Source organism: Impatiens glandulifera, chromosome 1 (assembly GCF_907164915.1).
Source record: "Impatiens glandulifera chromosome 1, dImpGla2.1, whole genome shotgun sequence".
In the NCBI taxonomy this organism is placed as follows: Eukaryota; Viridiplantae; Streptophyta; class Magnoliopsida; order Ericales; family Balsaminaceae; genus Impatiens; species Impatiens glandulifera.
The window spans coordinates 93,918,243-93,926,183 of record NC_061862.1 but is presented as its reverse complement, the minus strand read 5'-3'; the positions used below and the strand labels follow the sequence as shown (position 1 = coordinate 93,926,183).

Here is a 7,941-nt window from a genome sequence, read left to right as displayed (position 1 = left end):
CGGTTCATTGTTTCTTACCACCTCCATCTCTGCCTGCACATTTAAAATAAATTTTCATTTATATAATAATAATATAGCTTTATGTAATTTATTTAAATTCAATTAACTTACAATTTTCTCTTGCGCTCGTTCATCCAGGATGGGGGTTGGGGTTTCTTTCGTAGGTTTTGGGGTACAGATCCTTTTGAATACTTCAACGACGGAGGGGGTCCGTCCTATTTCAAGCGTATGTTGAAATAAATGATTTATAAAAATTATTAACATTCTTTATATTAATTTATTAAAAATAATTAATAATGTATATACCAACTCTTCCTCCACTTGAGAAAACGACCTACTTCCAGTATGATGTGAGAATTTCAGTTTATTCCGGTTAACAACATTGATACGACTGTTTTTCTTTATTTGAATTAATAAAAATAAAGTTAGAATAATTGATATCATACTTTATTTGAATTATAAAACCGTACCTTAAATTTATCTGTGAAGTAATGGTTCCGACACACGAACTCCCAATCATCTCGATCGTAGTCTCGTGGGGGATTGGTCAGTACCGCCGCCTCGTCTCCTTGATGAATGCGTATATAATCCCTATTCAAATCAAAGCGCCATCTATCCCATATCTGTTTGGCGTGTGCCAATCCGGTCACTCGATATTGATCAATAGAACCATCATTTGTATACTCGAACGGATCCTGAAAAATAAATCATTCAAATGATATAAAAAAATTGAACGATTAATGTATAATTAAGTAATTATTACCGTCATAGCAAGCCAAAGTGAATCCAATTGGTCAACACTTAATGCCTTCCACTTCAGGAGACGGTGGGAGACGGTTGAGGGGTCCCGCACCACCGACCCCAAATGTCTAGACCACATTTTTCTTCCATCGCCGGCATCGGGCCTCCCATCTACCTCTCTAAAAGTTAGAGCAATCTTTATCCCCCGGTGGCCTCCTAGATAGCACGATATTCTTGTTCCTCCCACGTCTCTTGCGGGCGGAAGATTCTTCAAAATTAACAAATTCATAATTAGATGTAAAATCAATACAAATAATAACTAAGTGTAAACATGTTACCTGTCGATGATGGGTCGGGAGTGGAATGGTGTTCATGATCCTCCTCGTCATCCTCCTCGTGAGCCTCCTCGGCATCCCCCATCTCTATTTTGAGTGGTCAAACCTTCGTCGTGTTTTTCTGTACATAATTTGTATCCGTTTACTTTACATCAAACATACATACATGAGTACATACTTGGACTTTTGCCTGAGATCTTGAGGTATCTTGATATGTCGTTATTTTTTGATAATTGAGCGACCTATATATATACATTCCCAAAATTTAGTCGTTAAAATAAATATAAAGTTATTAGATATGGTTTTGAATCTACTCACTCTATGCTTAAAATAGGTGGCATATGTTTCTTCACGGGACTCATTGTTATTGCAATATTGCATATAATCACTGTAAATAGATCGAATATTAAATAGCATACTCTTTAATGCTAATTAATAAGATGTAACATATTGAATCTTACATGTAAAAAGGTTCTGTTTCGGGACAATTTTTCAAAATATATGAATGAGCTGTCACTCGATCGCTATAATCCAAGTTGTATATTTTTCCGTTGGATAGGTCTTCCAACGATGAAAATATTGAAATGCCGAGATTCCAGTTTGTGCATGTTTTTGGTCTTCTTCCTCTATATACCTAACACATAAACTAATACTCTCATTTACAAGATAGCTCTCGCTTATTGAGGTTTCAGGATGGTTTTATTCCGCAAATATCTTTTCATTGTACCCATATAATGTCCAAATATCTCTCGGTCCTGACCTAAACAGAATTTATTTTTAGGAATGGTCAAAAGCGAAGGTTTTCAAATAAACCTTCGCAATTACCACTTTCCAACACTTAGACTTTTTTCCAAATTTTTTTGGGAAGGATCAAAAGCGAATGTTTTCCAATAAACCTTCGCAATTACCCCTCCCACACTTAGAATTTTTTCCATTTTTTTTTAGAATGGTCAAAAACGTAGGTTTATTGGAAAACCTTCGCAATTACCCTTCTCCACACTTAGAATTGTTTTCAATTTTTTTGGGGAAGGGTCAAAAGAGAAGGTTTTCAAATAAACCTTCGCAATTAGCCCTTCCCAACATTTCGAATTTTTTCCAATTTTTTTGGGAAGGGTCAAAAGCGAAGATTTTCCAATAAACCTTCGCAATTACTCCTCCACCACACTTAGAATTTTTTCCAATTTTTTTTTGGGAATGGTCAAAAACGAAGGTTTATTGAAAAACCTTCGCAATTACCCTTTTCGACACTTAGAATTTTTTCCAATTTATTTTGGTAAGGGTCAAAAGCAAAAGTTTTTCCAATAAACCTTCACAATTACCCCCTCCCCCCACACTTAGAATTTTTTCCAATTTTTTTGGGAAGGGTTAAAAGAGAAAGTTTTCCAATAAACCTTCGCAATTACCAATTTCCAACACTTAGACTTTTTTCCAATTTTTTTTGGGAAGGGTCAAAAGCGAAGGTTTTCAAATAAACCTTCACAATTACTCAATCCCAACACTTGAAATTTTTTCCAATCTTTATGGGAAGGGTCAAGCGAATGTTTTCCAATAAACCTTCGCAATTACCCCTCCACCACACTTAGAATTTTTTCTAATTTTTTTTTTTGGAAGGGTTAAAAGCGAAGGTTTATTGAAAACCTTCTCAATTACCCCGTCCCAACACTTAAAATATTTTCCAATTTTTTTTGGGAAGGCTGAAAAGTGATGATTTTCCAATAAACCTTCGCAATTACCCTCCCCACACTTAGAATTTTTTCCAATTTTTTTGGGAAGGGTCAAAAGCGAAGGTTTATTGGAAAACCTTCGCAATTACCCCTTCCCAACACTTAGAATTTTTTCCAATTTATTTTGGGAAGGGTCAAAAGCGAAGATTTTCCAATAAACCTTCGCAATTACCCCTTCCTCGCACTTAGAATTGCTAATAACCCTACACTAAGAAACTTTTTCCATTATTTGGACAACAAGAGTATAAATCTAACATGTTCAATAATTTTCTCAAATAAAAGCAAACTAATAAATAAAGAAAAATATTCATAAACCACATTAATAAATCAAAAAATAATTATAATTCATAGTTCTAAAACAAAACACATCAAAACAAAATACACCAAACATGTCATCAGTCGAACAAAAACGTTTACAAATAATTATTCAAAAACTTTAATCTACTTAGTAGTTGGGGGAGGAGGAGGTGGTTGATTCTGTCTCATGAAATATTCAACTTGTTGTTCAAAATTCTACAATTTCTGCTTCATTTGGACCCTCTACACTTTCAATTTAGTAACCAATTGAACAATTTTCGTGTCGCTCAATCGGATTTGCTCCAATTCCAACGATATGTGTCTCGCCTCTTCCGCACGTTTAACATCAATATTAGTCATTGGGTCCGCCGCGACCGACCCTGAGTTAGAACTTGATACTGCTAGCAAGTTCTGGAATGTAGGGTGCAGTTTCTCTAGTGTTTTCCGCATACGCTTCCAATTACTCATCCTGAATATATTTCTTAAATAAATTTATGAAAATCTAACCACAATATAATATATATCAAACCAAATTTAACATAAATCATACTAATCAAACCAAATAACCATAATCCAAATCTAATATAACTTAAATCAAACACAATAACCTAATCTAAAATATATCAAACAAATTATAACATAATTCAAACATATATCAAACAAAATCATACATATATTTAACAAAATCTAACATCATCATACATATATCAAACAAAATATAATCTAAACTAACCTAAATCTAACCTAAAACTAAACAATAACAAATCTAAATCTAACCATATAATTACCAAACAAATAATCTAACATAACCAAATTATAACCTAATCCAAACATATATCAAACAAAATCATACATATATTTAACAAAATCTAACCTAATATATAACATATATCAAACAAAATATAATCTAAACTAACATAAATCTAACCTAAAATTAACTAATAACAAATATAAATCTAACCATATATATAATTACCAAATGAATAATCTAACATAACCAAATAAAATAAAATATAACCTTGAATTGGCGGCGGCGGCAATTGAAGGCGAGACGAAGGTGGTTCTGTCGAGGGTGTGGGCTGCGTCGTCAATCAGAGGCTAGGCGGGCGGAAGGAGAAGAATAGGCAGAGACGGCGCGGGCAGAAGGAGAAGAACTTGCAGAGGCGGCGCAGACGGAAGAGAAATCGGGGAGAGAGAGGGGAAATGAGAAACGAAGGAAAGAAGAAGAGAATAAGTAGGATTTTTTTATTAAAAAATGTCATTACCGAAAGTTTTCATATAACTTTCGGCTTTGATCAAAACCGAAAGTTTTATTATAACTTTCGGTTTTGAACCTGAGTCAAAACCAAAGGTTTATTAGAAAACCTTCGCAATTAATCATTCCAAAACTTAGAATTATTTTTCATTTTTTTGGGAATTAGTCAAAACCGAAGGTTTATTGGAAAAACCTTCGCAATTACCCCATTTTCAACACTTAGAATTATTTTCGTTTTTTTGGGAAGGGCAAAACCGAAAGTTTATTGTAAAACTTTCGGTAAAAAGTTATAAACCCGAAGGTTTTACACAACTCTCAGAATCTATTTTTAATAACGAAAGATTTGTTCCTTTCGAGACCATTACCAAGATTTATATAAAACTTTCATAATTTATGTCGGTAAAGGTCCGTTTTTTACTAGTGGGCGTTATTATAACTTATACCCCTTATAATGTATAAGTTATACCATTAATTGTATTGTATACATAAAATTAATCTAACCAAACACTTATATCATTATATATTATCCTAGTAAGAATATACCTTCTACATACACTACAACAAAAAAGACTTTCGGCGACGCTTAAAAAGACATCTGCCAACCTTTAAAAGCGTCGCCAAAAATATCACCGACCCTTTTTCTTGCGTCGCCAGAAGCAGGGTGGGCGCAAGTTATAAGTTGCACAAGCATATGTACTATGAGATAATAGAAATAGTTACATACGAAATATTAAAAACATATTTAATAGAAGAATGTAACTTACAATAATAACATATAAACAAATTATAAAAAAAATCAATTTAAGATGAATGTACAATTCAATAATAACAAACTGCACTGACATGTATACCAAATAAAATTTGATTGAAATCCAAGTAAATTAGATTGACTGTAGTTTTAAGAAAATAAAGTTGTATATATATGGGTTATATCATTGGAGCAGGAAATCACACATGAAGGGACATAAATATTGATTAATTTAGTAATGGTATCTTTAGGTCTATCATTAGAGTTTGTAGATCCTCTCCCTAACCACATATATTTGAAAGCCTCTCATAAGTTTTAGTTTCAGTATAATATAATAAAGAAGGAAACTTGATTCATATATGTTGAGATTGAAAAGGAGACTTTGCATTAGTTCTGATACAGCTGATTTTTGCATAAATTAGCTCAAATAAGACGTATCGTTTATAGATCCAACATTTGATCAAGTGTCAGAAGACCAATACCATTTAATCCAGCAACTGATATACACATGACATATCTAGTTATAGAATTGAGTTTGTTTGAAAGAAACTCAAAATGCAGCTTTAGTTATTCATGGAGGGGTAAAGAATTGTATTGAAAACTTTACTATCTAGTAACATCTCGAAAATAACAAGTCTTGTGAATATGAAAAAGAAACACACGTGATTGTAGAATGAGCTAACACACTTGATACAATAACATAAAAAAATTTAGGCCTACCAGAGTTCAGTTAAGGGTAGGTTGTTTGCCTTTGCCTAAAATAGATGAAGCAAATGGTTTAAAATTGATCACCTAATCCTCACACAAAATGCTAGAACATCTAAAAAGGGTAAGTAACCATTGAATATGCTTAATTCTCAGTGTACTAGAATGATTTAAAAGAAACCACATGTATATATTCAATACTCTCCGAACTGGAATTGTTAGTCAATAGAGCTTGGAGCATCAACCATTGAAACTATTTTATTGTGCTCATAGAATCATATATTTTTTTTTTTCTTTCCCTGTCTTCAAGTTGTTAGATGATACAATTTGACAAGGTTTAATTAGTCAAAACTGACAGGTTGAAACCTTGTGAAGTATACATGTTCAAGCATATATTATATAACAAGATTACATACTAATTAGTAGATTACATAAAGAAAACATGCCATAAACTCAAAAAAACATGATACAATTTTACAAGTTAAAGATTAGAAACCTACTAACTTTGAGGCAGTTAAATAGGAAATTGCATTATATCAACAAACCTTCTCTAAAGCCCAATGATTGAGGAGTGGATCAACATTGGGAGCAGGGGCATTAACTGCATTCTCGTAACCAACACTTGTTGGGTTAGTTGTTTGATCCCTAACATGACCCCACCATCCACCTGTTGTGCCCAGGAGAAAACAATCAGTTAGAATGTTAAGTCATTTCTAGTATCTCTGCCATAATAGTTGTACATGAAATTATGACTCATCAATGAAATGAGAACCTGCTAACAAAATCAATGCATAACTTATTATATTCTCTACTTTATTGTAACAAAAACAATATACCCTACATAGTCTACATAATAGACACTCACTTACAATATAAAGAGAAACACCTGATCACCAAATTAAGCTACACTCGTGTTTATAATTATACAAATTGAATCATGAACTTACTACACCGTTTTACTACAAATACAACTTTATATGTTTCGTTCCTAACAATTTAACCAATAGACATATAGGATAAGTCCCTATGATTTAGGCTCAAAACTTTGTAATTCTGGTTTCAGGAAACAAATGAGTGTATTTGGTTATATTGAAACAACTTTTTGGAAACAGTCAATTTCATCTATCAGTATGATTGACTTGGTGTCTCATGAAATTAACCGTAATTTGACTTTGAAAATTTGACTCTATTATCATCTATCAGTATTGTTGAAGGAATGAATAACTAATAAAAATGTATTAGTAATATGATTGAGTTATTGTCTCATAAAATTACCTGGAATTTGAACTTGAGATATGGCTCAATTGTTTTCATTATATGTAAAATTTGGATAACATCATATAGATAATACATTCTAGTTCGTTGTTAAGAAAGAACATTATTGTGCACGCTAAAATAAGAAAGAAGTGCAAATAAAAACCTTGTATTGATAGAAAGAGTTAATAGCGAGATACAGAGAGAAATGAAGGGAATCTAACCTTGGAGGTCTTGCAGCTCACTTTTTCAGCTCGAGAAAGCGATTCGTGAACCTTACCAATAAAAACAAAATAAAATAAGTCTCACACTTTATAAATTAGGCTAAGAACCTCCATTAATCCTCCGCGAACCCCTACGAACCTTCATTTCTCAGCCCAAAGGGGTCTCTGTTCCGCGGCCGACAACACAACCAACCACCCTGAGGGTTAGTGTCTCTCTGCGGATCTCATGCTAGGTGACCCTAATGCGAACTCCATCGACAATCGTTCGTCTTCTTCCCTAATGCGGCTCTGGTGGCTAGGGCTCAACTCGGGAGAGTTCTCGCTTGACCGCTCTCTCTCAACATAGGTTTTTCAGTTTTAAAATTTAGGGAGTGAGTGACAAGATATATATACTTTACTTTTTTGTTCAACCGGGTTTATTTGATTAAAGAGGTAACAAGATATTAGAAGAATATAAAAAAAATATATATATTAATTGTATTGGTTGCCGGAGTCATCATCGTTACAAGTTTTATAAAAATAAAATTCAAATTAAATTAACTAAACTGAAAATGTTCTGCCGACGCATATTATACGATGGTATTTATGTGTCGGTGCAAGTGACATCTGTTGTAGTGATAATGGTATTGAAACTCTATTTTTTAATATGAATGTATCG

General features: G+C 33.1%; 1 long non-coding RNA gene across 1 annotated transcript; it reads right to left on the bottom strand.

The window, feature by feature from the left end:
- Nucleotides 1-6,347: 6,347 nt before the first annotated feature.
- LOC124938060 lies at nucleotides 6,348-7,640 on the bottom strand. The gene is made up of 3 exons (XR_007099398.1): nucleotides 7,423-7,640; nucleotides 7,284-7,334; nucleotides 6,348-6,472 (listed from the first exon to the last, which is right to left on the bottom strand). It is a non-coding gene; the product is annotated as an uncharacterized LOC124938060 (long non-coding RNA).
- Between the last annotated feature and the right edge of the window lie 301 nt (nucleotides 7,641-7,941).